The sequence below is a fragment of the Rattus rattus genome, chromosome 7 (assembly GCF_011064425.1).
Source record: "Rattus rattus isolate New Zealand chromosome 7, Rrattus_CSIRO_v1, whole genome shotgun sequence".
Lineage (NCBI taxonomy): Eukaryota > Metazoa > Chordata > Mammalia > Rodentia > Muridae > Rattus > Rattus rattus.
The window spans coordinates 112,707,645-112,724,598 of NC_046160.1; the positions used below are offsets into that span (position 1 = coordinate 112,707,645).

The window sequence follows — 16,954 nt, forward strand, 5'->3', positions numbered from 1 at the left end:
CAACATAGCGGGCATAAGCTTGGTGTCATCAACCAATTTAGGACTCACCAAAGAACAGAGTAGGGCAGGAGGCACAGAGCTAAGGAGGACTCTAAAGGAAATAACAGTCAAGTGCCTGCTGTAAACACAGAGCAAGGTCGGAGGGGAAAGGGGAAAGTGTGTAACCATAGGATGGGCCTCAGGACGAATGGGCAGGACCCAGCTTTTACAAATCAAGAACAATCTCAGCAGTGAGGCAAAGGAAAGCATTATTGCCAGAGAAGCTCACATTCAACTGTAACTCAAAGAATTCCCATGGATAGTCTCCAAAGCCAAGTGACAGGAAAGTATATTAAAGAGAACAATAGACAATAAATACAACAGAGGAAACAAGAGAACCATGGGCAATCAGCACAAACAAACCACGTAGGGCAGAGCTGAACACACAGGCCTCACCCTTTCAAATGATCAGACATGAGACAGAAATTAAGTGTTCAATTAAATGATGCTCAATATCTGTAGGCAAGATTAGATAAGACACAGAACACATGTTAGACTGGACTTAGAGGCTAATTGATGGATTGCACTTTCATATCAGAAAAAAAAAACTTCAAAATAAATGAACTGAAATCTTAGTAAGTTAGAAAAACAGTAAAATACATAAATAAATAAACACCAAGATTAAAGAAGATGAAAAGGGCAGGAGAGACAGTCTACACCTTAGCATAAAGCAGGAGTGGTCAGCTTAGAATCTTCTGGAACCAATGTGTGTGTGTTGGGGGGGGGGTCAGTTCACAATTCTGGCCATCCCAAGTAAATATATATGTTAAAAGAAATTTGCGACTGGCCGTGGAGGTGTGTGCCTCTGATCCCAGTGCTGGCAAATGTAAGCTGGAGAATCAGGAGTTCAAGACCAGCGTTTGCTCTACGGGAGGCTCAAGGTCAATCTGGGCTGTGTGAGAGTCCGCCTCAAATAAAAATAAATAAAAACCATAGAGCCTTCCCACCAATGTTCTTTATAATAAAACTGCACCGCCTCAGATAAAGAGACCGTATTTAAAATTAGTAAGGTATTTTTGAAGCGTGTCCAACACAAATGGGAATTAGTTAGACCTCGATGGTTTCTCAGCAGCGGCAGATGCCAGAACATAACAGGACACAACATTTCCACCCAAATCCAGTTGTTCAAAATCAATAACAAAAAGGAAATGCAAGACGCCGGAGAGATGGCTCAGCAACTCAGAGCACTTGCTGCTCTCCCAGAGAATTCAGGCTCAGTTCCCAGCACCCAGGTCAGGCGACCCACGACCATTTGTAACTCAAGTTGCAGGGGGTCAGATGCCTCTGGCTTTCATGTGCACTTACACACATACACATACACTCACAATACACAAACACAGACACACACATACACATACCCACATGCAAACACACACACACAATTAAAAATAATAAACCGTTCCTTAAAAATATAGCTTAAAAATACCTAGCAGGGACCAACAGGGTGGCTGAGTGGGTGAATTATTTGCAGATCAAACCTGACAACTTGAGTTCAATCCCCAGATCCCACAGTGGAAGCACAGGACCAACTTTTGAAAGTTGTCCTCTGACCTCCACATTTAAGCCCTGGCATTTAAAACTCAACCTCCATCTACACACACACACACACACACACACACACACACACACACACACACACACACACACACACACTAACCAATTCCCCCTGTTCACAGTGACTTATATCTGTAATCCCAGCCCTAGGAAGCTGATGCAGGGGGACTGCTGCCATCAGTTCAAGAGCATTGTGGCTACCAAAAAAGACCCTGTTTCAAAGAAAGGAAGGAAGGAAAGATTTTCATAAGCTTAAAAAAAAAATTTTAGTAGCTTATTGAGCAAAAAAAAAAAAAAACAGTAATAAAAAACTTAGAACCTATTTAGAGCTAAACTTATTAAAACTTCCAAAAGCTAATTTAGTTCTTAGGATCTAATTGATAGATTGGGTTTTTATATTAAAAAATATTCAAAATTAATGAACTAACTGCAACCTTTGGAAGTTACAAAAATAACCAAACAATAAACTACAAGATTAAAAAGAATAAAGACACAGGCAGAAACTAAACAGACACACCACGTAGATGACACAAGGTGCTAAGAGGTTTTTTTGGAAGCAAGCAAACATCCAAGTGATATTTTAGGAATGAAAATAAATTGTGATATCATAAATATTTAAAACACTATCAAACATGATACACAATCATCATATCCTCAAATGTCCAAGCTCAGAGGGGAACTTGGTACAAGAACACGAGGGAGCTTCTTACAGCTGCAAAGGACAAAATCGTGTTCATTGCAGGAAAAATGGATAAAACTAAACGCACCAATATAAAGCGAAGGAAGCCAAACTCAGAAAGACGGTCACGTGGCTTCTCCCATAAGCAATACTGAGACAAGAATAAAAGAACTATGAAAGCAGAGAGGAAGAATGGGGTGGGTAAGGGGGCAGGGGGTGAGAAGATAGGACAGAGGGACTGAGGCGAACACTGCGCATGCTCGCGCATGCGTACAAACACGCATGCCTAGCTACGCACACGCACACGGGCATGCCACAGTGAAACAAATTATTCTGTGTGCCAACAAAAAGGTTTCAATGGTCATGTATTGCTAAAAACGAAATCTAGAAGAAAGAGTTTGACGAAATAATATAGACGAAAGGGAGTCAAGTCACTTTTAGGAAGTGGATCCGCCAGAGATACTCTGAGGAATAAAACTTTTTAATCTTCTGCAAACAAGTCCCAAAAACAGAAGAGGGGACTCTATCTTATTCTAGAGGGTTTAAGCAAAATAAAACAGAGCAGCAATGTCGGAACTTATTAAGAAAGAAGAGCTAGGTTCTGGAGAGAAGGCTCATGAGCCAAGAGCTCTGGCTGCTCTTCCAGAAGAGCAAGGTTCAATTCCCATCACTCAGACGGCAGCTCACCACCACATCTAACTCCAGTTCCAGGGGATCCAACGCCTTCTTCTGGCCTCTAGAAACACTAGGCATCCCATGGTACATACCCTTACACGCAGGCAAAACACTCATAAACATAAAATAAAGAGTGTTTCAGAAAGGAGAGCTATAGAACTGAACTAAACTCCCAAACACAGACATTAAACCTAAGAATTATCATCAAATCAATCCCGTCAACATATGTAGATTTACAAAGCTACTTTACAGATCAACTAATGAAAATCATCATATTAAAGGGATATATATATACATATATATACATATATATACATATATATATGTCACAACAAACACAGAAAAATAATTTGACATCTATCCAAGAGTTAGGAAATAAATAAAAAATGAGAAAATAAGAATAACTTTTGCACTGGACAAGGAGTCTACAACATACCCTGTCAACACTGTACTTCTGATTACGACAGTGAGTATGTTTTGGGTAAAGTCACCAACATGATACCAGGACCTGCAAAGACTCCTCACCCTCAGTCCAGTGTGACGGGATCTAGCTAGTGCAGCGAGGAAAAGAAGCCACAGCTACAAGGATTAGAAAGCAACCCAGATGTTATTTGCATATGATATGATGTGATCACCTATAAAAAAATTCAAAAGACCTTGTAATACATGATAGAATTAGGTAAGAAACCTAAATTATTTCTGGATAGCATATTAATGCACAAAATCGATTTCATTTCTTGACCATATGCATACCTTGGATACAGCAAGTAGACTGCAGGCATATGCTTTCTAAAAATCATGTGTAAAAGTTGATGCCAGGACTACTTCTAAAACCATACACATCAGGCAGCAACAGAAGAGCACGCTGTCGCTACAAGAAACAAGCAGTCCCATGTGAATTCTCAGAAGCAAAATAAGTAGGAAAAACAAACACAAAAGAGAATACACCGTATAGTTTTAAGTTATATTATGTTTTACCTATTCACTTTGTGTGTGTTTGTATGCACATGCATGTGTGTGTTTGTATGCACATGCATGTGTGTGCAGATCACAGACACATTGCAGGAGTTGATTCTCTCTTTCCATCATATGGGTCCTGGGATTTGAACTCGGGTTGTGAGGTTTAGCGGCAAGCACCTTTACCCACAGTATGGTTTGAATGAAAATGGCCCCTACGGGCTCACAGGGAGTGACATTATTGGGAGCTGCGGCCTTGTGGAATAGGTGTGGTCTTGTTGGAGGAAGTGTGTCACTAGGAGTGGGCTTTGGGTTTTAGAAGCTCAAGTCCTGCCCAGTGTCACTCTCTCTTCCTGATGCCTGAAGATCTGGATATAGAACTCTCCAGCACCTGTCTGCCTGCAAGTAGCCATGTTTCCTGCCATGATGATAATGGGCTAAAACTGCAAGCCAACCCCAATTAAACGTCTTCCTTTATAAGACTTGCCGTGGTCACGGTGTCACCTCATAGCAATAAAGTCCTAAGACACCGTGTAATCTCATTGACGAGATTATTTTTATATAAAATTCACATACAGACAAAACCAGCCAATGGTGCTCAAAAGTAGGGAAGTGATCATCTTCAGGACAGAGCAGTTTAAGGCACAAAGGAACTTCTGAGGTGTAATGTTCAATCTGTCGGTCTAGGTGTTGTTATGTGGATACGTTCACTCAAAAATACAAACAAGTGGGCTGGAGAGATGGCTCAGGGGTTAATAACTCTGGCTGCTCTTCCAGGAGGTCCTGAGTTCAATTCCCAGCACCCACACGGCATCTCACAACTGCCTAACTCCAGTTCCAGGGCATCTGACCTCCTCACACAGGCATATATGCAGTCAAAACACCAATCATAAAATAAAGATAAATAAAATAAATAAATCTTTAAGAAATCAAGCTAGAGCTCAGTGTTCCTCTTCACATGTATGATTCAATTTTTAAAAAAGTTTAATAATTTAAACAAGTATATAACACGCTGGTCCACAAACCAAAACACAGGAAGACATGCAGTTGTAGAGCTGGGATACAGCTCGCCTAGAAACAGAGGTCAGTAGACACGCAGTGTTAACATGTACGCATATGGTATGCAGACACAATATTTAGATATCTCTTCTATTGTATACTATAGCTGCACATATGTATATGTGTTGCATCAAAAATGAACCCGTGGGGGCTGGAGAAATGGCTCAGTGGTTAAGAGCACCAACTGCTCTTCCAGAGGTCCTGAGTTCAAATCCCAGCAACCCACAGTGGCTCACAACCATCTGTAATGGGATCTGATGCCCTCTTCTGGTGTGTCTGAAAACAGCAATGGTGTACTCTCATACATAATAAATAAATAAAATGTTTTTAAAAAATGAACCTGTATTCAAACACCACCCATAAAATCTTCGGATGTACTCAAGGCTGAGAGTCAAGGTCACTCAGCCCCAGGACCCTGAGCTGCCTCTGACTTTGAGAGAAATAAAAGAGGGAGTCCAACGTCGATTCTCATACCCATCACCCTGGGAGCAGGGACTAGGCGAGAGAGCATGGTGGAGTGAACATTGGTCTTGGAGGGAGACTGAGAATGGTGGCACCGTTGGAATTATCAGGTGCAGCTAAGCCATAAAGTGGGCACTACCAGAGGTCCCTCTTAATGTTCAGGTATGTATGAGGAGGAAGGTTGCCCAGACAAGGGACAGGAGCTGCTTTGTTCTACACACTGGAGGTTTTAAGTGGATTAAAATGACAGTCTACAACATGGACCACGAAAAGAGCTGTGGCCAGGGCACGACAGCACAACGGCAGTGAAACCAGAGAAGCCACAACAAGTGTGGGGACACTTGTTGTATAAACCAGTATTGTATAAACCAGATCCCAGGCCTTTCCCTGAGCAGCAAGGACAGGAATTACAGACGGAATTAAGAGTGTGGCAGAGCGCAGGCTTGATAAGGTGGGTATCGGGGAGCCTCGGCGGGGTCTCGGTGGACCAGGGAGACAGTAGTAATATTAACAAAACAGAAATAAGAATAGCTCAGGAATTTTGACTACACGCCAGGTTCCGTGATGCGTCCTTTTTCAAGGACTCTAGGATTTAGCTTCTCCAATAATCCTTTTAGGATTCCCATGTTACTTAAGGAAACAGCAGCCAAGACTGGAGTCTAAGGTTAAGTAACTCCCTCGACGAACCCAGCTGGGTTGGCGGAAATAAGTCGGAAAAGGGAGGTCTAGCGTCAAAATTCAGACCTGGTGAGCAGTTTCGGGGTAGATGGCTCTGAGAGTATAGAAAGTGAAGAAGCTATCAGGACAGAGCCTCCCTGAGGTCACGCATGGGAGTCACAGAGCGGGGCACCAGACAGAACTCATTTAAGACAAGAGGAACTGAAAGGCAGCAACAGAAGCCTTGGGGGTGACACAGGTGCTTGGGGTGGAGATAGAGTCCAAGCTTCCTAACCTGGAAAATGAGGAGGACGCGAGAGACAGAAAACAGGCACTTCCTTCCTGGAGATTTCTACCCAAATGACTCTGAACTGTCCACCCCATCCCCTCGATCCCATTCTGCACATTAAAATCCCACTCTCTAGGGACATTTACTCATTTGCAAGCTCACAAGGTGGCTAAAAAGACACCTGTCCAGGCTAGGGTGATGGTGTAAAACATGAGGCCATGATTTTTTTCCATCTTCAAAAAGGGCTGCTCCACCTGTAATGTGAGCACTGAGAGGCAGGGACAGGAGGATCCCCAGGGCTTGCTGGCCAGCCAGTCTAGCCAAAAGCCAAGAGCTCTAGGTTTGGTGAGAGACCCATGTTCCAAAATACAAGGTGGAAAGCAACTGAGGAAGAAGACACCTGATACTGACATACGGTCTCCAAGAGCACATGTGTGCATGTACACTCATTCACATACATACATGTATGCACACATGTGGATGCACACATGCACACACATACAGTTTGCACACGTGTGCATGCATGCTTATGCACACACAAACGCACAACTATATTTCTAAGACTGGAGAAGGAGCTGGTGAACACAGGGTAACAGTGAAAACTGCTAAGACAATCCTGGCCTTCTCCCCTTTGTGCCTGACATGTCTACCTCCCAAAGGTGTCCAGTCCCAAACACCTTCTCGGGACAAAGCTTGCTCTGTCAGCTCACATGGGGACCTCGGATGCTAAAATGTGAGTCCCCTGAGAGTGGTCCTGAACCAGGGGCTGAGAGTTCCAGTTCCCACACAGTTTCAGTGTGCCCAGTGCTCCAGAGACGGACATCTCACTCACTGTTGGCTACCTCCCTGGCCCTTCCTGGGATCAGCTCTCGGGGAATAAATATAACCTTCAACTGTCCTTGCAAAGACGGTCTCAGAATACAGAGTTTAAGAGAGCCACATTCTGGAAGAGTTCCACTTAAAACGCTAGCCTGAGTTCCAGAGCAAGTAGCACACTGTTTGCTACTTGGGATTGGGCACAGTCGATGGTATGCAGTAGGAGTCTAGTTAATGTTCTCTGAATTCGTGGACGGTCCATTTCCCTACATTTACACACTTCTTTAGCACCTTCCTCAACTGACCCCCTCAAAGTGATGTCATACATGTGAAATACACGGCCTTCACACCTGTGAAGCAGGAAAACATCCCATCCGGTTTGGATCATTTATCGGACCCCTTCGCGAGAACACACATGGCCGAATCTCTCCGACTGCCGGCTCTAACCACTCAGCCACAAGTATGCAAAGCACAATAGGATGCCCAGAGCTGCTGGGCGATTACAGAGCTGCTGTTGTGTTTGCACACCGGAGCCTGTTGAGCGGTTCCTACGTCCAAAGCTGAATATTGTCAGGAAATCTGTTTAAGGGTTAGAAATGCCACCAGCGACTAGACTGGGTAGACCATCGTAGAATTCAGAAAAAAAGCCTATGTAGTGAGCAGGGTCATGTGTTTACCAAGTAAGCCAATGTGCCCGGGAATGGCAGAATGGCTAAAGACAATCAAAAAGGTGTAGATGAAGAAGTGAAACTCACCAACAAGGGACCTAAGAGGCCCCGCCCATCACTTCTGGTCATAGATGTGAACAGGAAAGTCAACAGGCAAAATCCCTTTTCTTCCCAGAAACACCAAGAACCTTCATCATCCTCCGCTCCCCTTTTTCTAGGGGGAAGACTCCATTTCATCTGTGGAAGGGGGTGTTATCACTCCTGGGCAAGAAACCATCAGATTGCTTGTGTGTGGTCAGTGGGTAGCAAAGGCTGTAGTCTGGGTTCAGGAACTGGAAGTAGAAATGAGCTGGTTCTTAGAGAATCGGTGGCTCTAGGGATGCTCTTGCCTCGTGTGTAGCACTCACGCCACAGTCACTGTTACTCGTTATTGACGTCGACACTGGGTTATTACGAGACTCAAATGAAGTAAGGCAGCAAGTAGGATCTAGTGAGACAAACCCCTTCTCGGGACAATGTGATTCTTCAGTCATCCAATATGGCCGACGTTGCCCAGAGAGAGTTTTTATTTCTCGAGAGACCGTTCTACATATTAATATAGTCCCAAGAAATGACGCAATAGTTTTAATTCAGAGACGGTTATTAGCTCATCAGTAGTGTCTAGCTGGTTTCATTTTAAAGTCTATAAAACTATTTATTTTATTTTGAGTCCCTCTGTGTAGCCCCGGCTGTCCTGGAACTAGCTTTATAGACCAGGCTGGCCTTGAACTCAAGAGATCTACCTGTCTCTGCCTCCCGAGGGCTGAGGTTAAAGGTATGCGCCACCACTACCACCACCAGGCTCACCTATACAAAACTATTAAGTTTGTTAAACCAGAACATTTTTAGGCACAAGGACATCTTTCTGGGTTTCCAAAATCAACCTTGTATGACATGCGAAAATCCCCTTCCCTTCCGCTCATTCCAGACCTTTGCTTCTGCACCGGGCACACACGGGGTCACACTTAGAAAAGCCCTTCAGGGACAACCACAGCATCGTCCTGGTAACTGGTGGGCATCCTTCCATTAAAGAAGCAAGCCCTTGGGTTGAGCCCTTGATAGAGTGCCTGCCTGCTATGCACAAAAACCTGGGTTCAGTCCCTTCACCGCACAAAGCGAGCGAGAGGCTGCACACCTTGTAGCCGGGCAGGAAGATCAGGAGTTCAAGGCCATCCCTGACTACATAGCAAGTTCCAGGGCATCCTAGGATATAGGAGAGCCCGTCTTAAAACCAAAGTGACTACACAGTCAAAACCAAAAACGAGTTCCAAGAATACTGAGGTGTAGCGCCCCGCTCCAAAGCTAAATAGCTATGCCATCCTGAATGGCCTCGGAAGGCTCCCCTGGTTTTCCAATGCTCTACATACTCCTTCCTTGAAACGCAGGTGGGAGGAGGCTGGAGGACCCTTAAACAGCCTGCCTACCCATGAAAAGCTTTATTCAGCGCAATTCAATAACTGAAAGTTACCCACAATCATTTCCATCCACTACTGCGGCCGACAATTTTGGGCTCTCTACTAGTTTCATCTTTTAGAGGAAATGCTTTCTTTAAAAAAAAAAAAATGGTTGGAAGCTCTGTGGCTTCCTCCAACACTGATTATTTTAATCATGATCTCCAGCCCCATGCAGACAGCGGGAGTGGAGCGAACACAATGCAAAGAATGGGAGAAGGGAGAGTAGGAGCTCTGCGTCGTTTTCTTCTTCTAGACGCCCCAGCTGTGTGACCTCCGAGGATCAATGCTGTGTCCCTCGGAACAATCCAACTCCCTTCAGCTCGCTCCGGTCTCTGCCGCTGTCTCCATACCCCCGGCTCGGCTCATGGACTTGTGGAAACCATGGGTAAGGCTGGTCAGATGGTTCAGTGGGTACCAAGGCTGGCATGAGATCCCACTTGGTGCTAAATAGAAAACAGAAACCAACCCCTAGGACCCAACCTGTGCTCCGACCTGCACATGCACAGCTGCACTTACATCACACACACCAATAATGATATAAAGAATAAAGAAAAGAATTAGACGCAAGGTAGAAGAGGATTCCCCTGTTCAGCACACCTAAAAGTCCCCACTACCATTTACATCTGGAACAAAAGGGAGACCTGAGCACAATCTACATACATACTACTGTTCCAGAACATTCTCACAGTAGACGGGATAACTGAGTCTACGTGATGATATTCAAATAGCATCTGTGTGTTATCACCTCAGAACATGTGAGTCCGCCAAGCCGATGGACACAGCTCAGCAGAGCTCCCCTTCCCAGATGACTCTACATGAGCCGTCTCCACCCCTGACAGAACCCCACTGACAGAGACTGAATCCAAGCAATCCCAGCAAGTTGACAGTGGGCCATGCTGGTCATGCCCACATGCCATCCCTATAGCTTATATAGGAGGCCTGCACTTTTACACCCCTAAAAAAGACTTGCCCCTCTCTCGTTGGAACAGGCCTGCTGTGACCAGTCAGACCTTTCTCTGGGTTCCCAGTCGTTTCTCAGGGATGCGCTGTGAGACACAAGTGATCGTTACCTTTCCCCTCCTCCTCTCTCTGAGAACAAGGGTCCTCTGAAATCGCCCAGGCAAAAGTTCTTTTTGGCTGAGCTGGCACAGGGCCCCGAAGGCAGTTCCCTGCCACTTCCTTAGGAGAATATTTGGGGTATTTTAAAAGCAGCGGGTTTGCAACTCTGTTGGCAGAGTTCTGAGTTCTAGAGCCAGCTCAGGAGCTGCCTGGAGGGTGGTCACCACCTCTGGGCTCCTGGTTCCTCTAGAATAGCTAGCTCTTCTTTGACGCAATTCAGATATCAGGCTCTTGCCTAAGATTCTACTCGGCGCTCACTAGAAAACAGAAACGATACCTAAGAAAAAGTGTGTGGTTCTCTTATGGGGGGCGGGTGTCTGCTACTTACAGCCTACAAAGAGGCCTGCCCTTCCTCCCACCCCTCCAGAATTCAGAACATTCAAGAATCAAAGCAATTAAACTCGTGACTACCCAACGTTAAAAAGAAAGGAGGTAAATAATTGTTTCAAGTAGTAAATACTTTTAAAATTGTGATGTTTCTCTCAAGCACTTCTTTACAAACCCACACCTGCCTACCCTGTGCTTCCTGCTACCAGCAAGGTTGGCACATACCTGAAATATGTTCTTTATAAATGTTTCCCCTCCGAAGCAAGGAGGGAAGGACAACTCCTCTCTCTCTCTCTCTCTCTCTCTCTCTCTCTCTCTCTCTCTCTCTCTCTGCCCCCTCCCCCCCCCCCTCCCCTCCCTCCATCCTTTGGCATTTGGTTGGTATTCTGGAACTACTGTTAAAAATGTGGCACAGACATCAAAACAATGCCAGCTTCGACGACTCTGTCAGTGACTTTCTGACAACTGGGACCGAGTTAGGACGTCACTGAGCTCCTTGCTCATTTGTATCGGTGAACGACGCTGTACCTGACAGTGCAAGGATTAATTCTTCTAATTCTCAAGTCAAAACAGAAATTCGCAGAAGCGCCGAAGAGCTCACGTTCGTTTGTATAGCTCACGGTCACCTTCTTTGAACTGAGCAAACTCTGGGGCAGGCCGGAGCGAATCGAGGTAGATTCTGGAAACCAACAAGTCTCATTCACTTCCTTCGGTTTGTGAAAACAAGTAACTGACAGGTTTCCTGCCAATGGCAGTCTGCCGAACTCGCAGATAAGTTCTCAACAGGAAATCCTTTGCTGAGAGGGACCACTTAGGCCATCAAGTCCCGGAGCGCCAAATATTTGATAATGTGGGATCGTGAACTATACCCCTAATCGGAACGTGGACACCACACGGCTCTAAGCTGTTGGCCACGCCATCGATATAGGATATTAAAATCAGCATTGAAACATATCCAGGAGCTCTTTGTCTCTCCCCCCTCCCCCTCCTTGAGGCACTCAGTTGAGGAAAACAAGGGCAATGTGATATTCTTTCAGAAGGACCAAACTACAATTTAAGTAAGTTTTAAAACCGCTTTAAGAAAAAAACCAGTGCAGTGCTAAATATACCACATATGGGGAGACGTTATTTGTAAACAAATATAAAGAACTTGAAATTTAGGAGTCTGGCAGGGTGGGGGGTGGTGCACGTCTTTAATCCCAGCACTTGGGAGGCAGAGGAATGTGCATCTCTGAGTTTGAGGCCAGCCTGCTCTACTGGGTGAGTTCCGGGACAGCCAGGGCTACACAGAGGAGTGCTGTCTTGAAAAGTAATAAACAAACAAACAAACAAACCAATATTTTAAAAGAGCGTCTGGCTCAGTAGTTTAAAAAAAGGGAGAGATGGCTCAGTGGTTAAAAGGTCTCTTCCAGAGGACCCGTGTTCGGATCCCAGCACCTACATGAGACGGCTCACAACGGTCTGTAACTTCAGCTCCAAGGGGTCTGGTTATATGTTCATACCCACATGCAGACACCTACACATAATTAATAATGATAAATATTAGAAAACACTTACAATTTAAAGATTGCCATTGGCATGATGGGTCAAATTCTAGCCAATGTGTTGATTGCTATGTAGACAAGTTTTACTGAAGCGCTTCAAGGTGGAAATTTAGGATAGGTAGGCCTGGTTATTTTCCGATCAGCGAAATGAATTGGGGGAGGTGGTTGGACTTCTCTCCTTGATATTCCTCACCATGAATTAAGACATAGCTGATATGGGTACTCGTGGATTGGGGGATCCCCTCACCCCTAAAATAGCCTCAAAATGGAAGCACCACTCTCCATTCACAGGAGAGGAAACGCTTCTAAACCAGCTGGGCAGTTGTATTTACTGTCTGGAAACCATCCTCATCCCACTTAGGAGCACTTCCTCTTCTCCCCGCCTAGCCACCAAGAACACCCTGCCCTTGGCTCCCCAGAGCCCTAGGCTGCCTGAGAGAACCTGTCCAGAATCCCAGAGACCTTCAAGATCAAATGCCTCAGCTCCACCCGGAATCAGCCAGCAAGCGTCAAGACACTTCACTGCACCTTTGCCAAAGGGCCCTCCCTCCATAGGCAGCATTCTGGTCTCTAAGGCTGCAGAAAGGACTTTTGTGCTAACAGTAGACACACACCTCTAGGAGCAGACGCACAGCTCTACCATTAATGGCTCACATGTATTCTTTGCAGCCTTTCCCTTGTTCAACTCAGAGGATGGAAATGCTAAGTAAGCATGAACACTCACCCTGGCATTTGGGCTCTCCCCTGAACTATTTTCAATAAAAATACAGTTATGAAATCCAGAGGCCTGCTTTTGTGTGTGTGTGTGTGTGTGTGTGTGTGTGTGTGTGTGTGTGTTGGTTTTTTTTTTTTTTTTTGGTTGTTGTAAAATGACCTTGGTTTGACAGGCATGGTCTCAGGTTTCAACAGATGTTGTGGGAACACTAGCAGAAGCCAGCAAGTTCTCCAAGCATCTGTGATGACATGCAGGGCTTTTTTTTTTTTTTTTTTAAAGTGGTGGTCATGGTAGTGAATGCATGTGTGGTGGGGGTGGGGTGGGGTTACACTCCTCAGTTTCTATGACAACCGTGTCTCCATTCCTGGGTTACTAGATACCATCTACTTCCTGTGTCTAAATATTTAAACCAATCAGAAAAGTGTTTATACGGTTAACAACTTCTGGGACCCAGCTTCTTTAATGAGGCACTTTAAGGCTCAAATGAAGATGTCCAGAAGCGGCAGGCTGTCTTACAGAGATCCCGCTTCATGCCTAGCTCTAATTCAGCCTTCTGTGGTGAGAGAACTCCGCCCCCACAGCCCCCCCCCCCCTTTCTTGGATGTGAATGTATTCTGCTCAAAGCAGACGCCACAATTTCTTGCAACAGTCTGCAAGCTGATCATGATTGCTTGCCCCTCATTGTCTGTTTTCCCTTTCACTGTCTAAAGACTTAGATTTAGCGCGAGAAACACGCTAATTCACAAGGCACTTAAATTATCAAAGTAATGATACAGTTAAGCATCCATCTGTTGGTGCAGCTATTTAAATGCTCAGATTGAAAAAAAAATTAGGAAAAATTAATTCCAAGTTGACTTTGCATTCTACAACTTACGAACAGAAATCACTGAGCCGGTATTGTGAAGCCCCACATCTATCAGTGCAAGCTAGGAGCTGACATCTGCAAAGAAATTTGTCACCAAAATGGCCTACTTTATCTGGATAGAAACAACAACAAAAAATTAAAGATGAAGACACCCAGAGAGAGCCAGATGCACCCAGATCAAAAAAGAAACCACGCAGGAACCCATGTACGAGAAGGCAGATCTGAAATTAAGACAAGGTTTTAAAAGAAGGTTTCGGGTGACTGTTTTCCTAAGTCCCCATCTGACTGACCAATCAGTGTGAGAGTTAGAGCGGGCTCCAGACATTCGTGCAGTCTTCAGGGCTCTCTGCACCCTCTGAGCTGCTCCCCCTGGCTAAGGCAGCGCTGGAGATCAATGAAAAAACAGGGAACAAAAGGGAAATACTGATGTCTTCCTCAGCCTGGAAAAGCCATTCCCATTTTCTTCAATGAGCCTGGAGCACCCAGCCTACAACAGCGCCACGGGGGAGCTTCCACCAGCCCGGTCCAGTCCTTTCAGAGCTGGCAGTTTCCCCTTCGCAATCATGTGTCCCAACGCTAGCACAACCTGGTGACGGAAGGCTCCCGGAGCCCAACCAATTGAAACTAATAAATTAAATAAATTAATAACCCCCACGATTAAAAGCTCCCAAGAAAGACCGCGTCCCCCTTTCCCAAATGTCATTCCCAGACTATAAACAAAGCATGAAAAATAGTCTCCCGGGCTAGGAATATAGGGTTTTCTCCTCAAAACAACGTTTTTCTCCAAAAACAGAAACACTCCTGCTTCCTTCAACGGACACTCCGGTTTGTCCAAGTCACGCCGGGATATGAAGCTCCGGTATTTGAAAAAAGAGGTTTAAACTACCCATAGACACTCTGTTTATAATTGATAGCAAAACAGTTACGACAGCGATGCTGTAACTCTGCCCCAACCAAACTCCACATTTAACACGTTAGTTCCTTGAAAATACAAGTCATGCCTGGGGACCCTCCAAAGCCGCCTCCCTCCGAAGTCATTAACAGAATTACATCAATTATTCGGTAATTTTTATAAATATCCATTGTCTGAGATTTTTTTAAATAAACATGTAAAACCAGCTATCTACAAATTCCAGAAAAAAACTTTTCTTTCTTTCCTTTTCTTTCTTTCTTTTTTTTTTAAATGAACTTACTTTTGAGACAAAAACTAACGAAAATAAGCAACTCGCCATCCCTGGATCTTCCCCATTCTGGGCTGCATGCTATAAATCAATCCGAAACTAGGTGCACAGATGGGGGCGGACACCTTAAGATAAAAAGCCAAGGGTGCCCCCCAAAATGGGCAGCCTGGGCAGCGAGGCTTGGGGTGACAATGCTAACCCGGGCAGAGGCTCGCTAGACAGCCAGCGAGCAGGATTTTCCTTACCTTCGATCGCCTGCCCCCCAGCTGCTTCTCGCGGCCGCATTGGGGGGCTGCGGCGGCGCTGGACTCGCGGGGGGCCCCGCCGCCGGCTCGCGCCGTCTCCCAGCCGAGCTGCACCGACCGCGGCCGGAACACCCGGCTCCAGCGCCCGGCGCCTGCCTGGGGTCGGCGGCTCGGCTCCCACCCGGGCCCGGAGTCCTGCTGGGTCCTAGCGCTCGCCACCCCGGCCGCGGCCCGCTCTGCAGCCTGCACGTACTGCGGGGCGGCCGGGGAGGGGGGGAGCCCCGGGAAAGCACGAGCGGGAAAGCCGTGCCGCCTTGGGTCCGGAGAAAGCAGAGCTCAGTGCCAAAGCCTGGGTGTGCAAAGAAAGGCGCTGGCTCCCGCCGAATTCCCAGAAGGCAGATGCTAGAATCTGCAGCCCGGGCGGAATGCACAAGCGTGGCCGAGAGGTTTGCTCCGTGCACCTGTGGTATAGAGTGCGCTCACAGAAGGTAAGAGACATCGCGGGATCCTCGGAGATTTCAGAGTATCCGGGAGGAAAAAAAGTGGACAGTTCGTGCGCTTGAAACCACTTTCCCCCCCAATTTGCCCCCGTTAACATTTTTTTATTTTCCATTCTGATTTCTCTAGCTTTATAATTTGTGTTTTAAATAACAAAGCCCCATATGGCTCACCACGTAGTCATCTGATTTTCAAAAGACCTCCAAAATTACATCAAAATATGCACCCATGTATCTCCTAAGAAATCAACTAGAGAGAATTAATGGTGGCATATGGTGTGCCTCGTAGAGAAAACTTAATTACAAATTAAAACAAATGCGAAAAATTCGCAAATCCCATAAACCAAAAGTAAATTATGATCCTAGATTGGTTCACAGATCAGCTCGTTACCATTAGGAGGACTGTAAAAATTCTACGTTTCTTTCTGAGCAAGAGTGTTACCTTGTAAGAGTTGAACTAAACCAACTGCTCCCAGCCCCACCCCCATCCCCACCCCACCCCAACCCACCTCCACCCTCCTGGCTCTCGCGCGACTTTTTGGTTCTGTATTTACTGTGGCCCACCTGGAAGGTCACTTAAATCTTGCAGGTTCTCCTTTAAGAAGACAATTCCATTAGCCCCTAATTCATAACAGTGCTTCAGTTGAGGAAACCTGTTTGAAAGGCTTGGCAAGAATTCTTTGAGCCTTCAGATACCACCAAGTTAGAAGGTCACGATTCAGTCAGACTGCTAATAGCAACAAAGGTCGGTGCTGTGGTTTACACCAAAAAGAAAACTAAAACCGCGGCTTCTGACTTCTATTTCGAGAGCAGAAAATGTCCCTTTGAAAAGTGCCGTTGCCCTCTCTAGTGCAGGCTAGCTAAAAAGGTAATGGAAGATTTTTAAACATTATTAACTGAATATCACAGGTGACTCTTTTCACACCTAGTGTTGTAACGTGGTACTTTCCCCCATCTTCAAAGTACTTCTCCTGTGATCTTTTACCACGCCTCCAAGAGAAAACAGGCAATTCCATTCAAGAAAGGACTGGTCTGAAGCTCCCTGACTGGTGACCAGTGAGGATGGAATCTCACCCTCAGGTCTCTCCACCCCAACCCCCAACCCCTTGCAGC

General features: G+C 45.6%; 1 protein-coding gene across 2 annotated transcripts in view; it reads right to left on the reverse strand.

Moving 5' to 3' along the window:
- Window positions 1-15,457, reverse strand: part of Foxn3 (forkhead box N3) — a 375,175-nt gene extending 359,718 nt beyond the window's left edge. Inside the window, exon 1 of one of the 2 annotated variants that reach the window (XM_032908258.1) lies at window positions 15,345-15,457. The gene's annotated coding sequence lies outside the window, so the exon portion shown is untranslated. The remainder of the gene's footprint in view (window positions 1-15,344) is intronic. The other variant, XM_032908265.1, reaches the window with a different exon arrangement.
- Window positions 15,458-16,954: the final 1,497 nt, after the last annotated feature.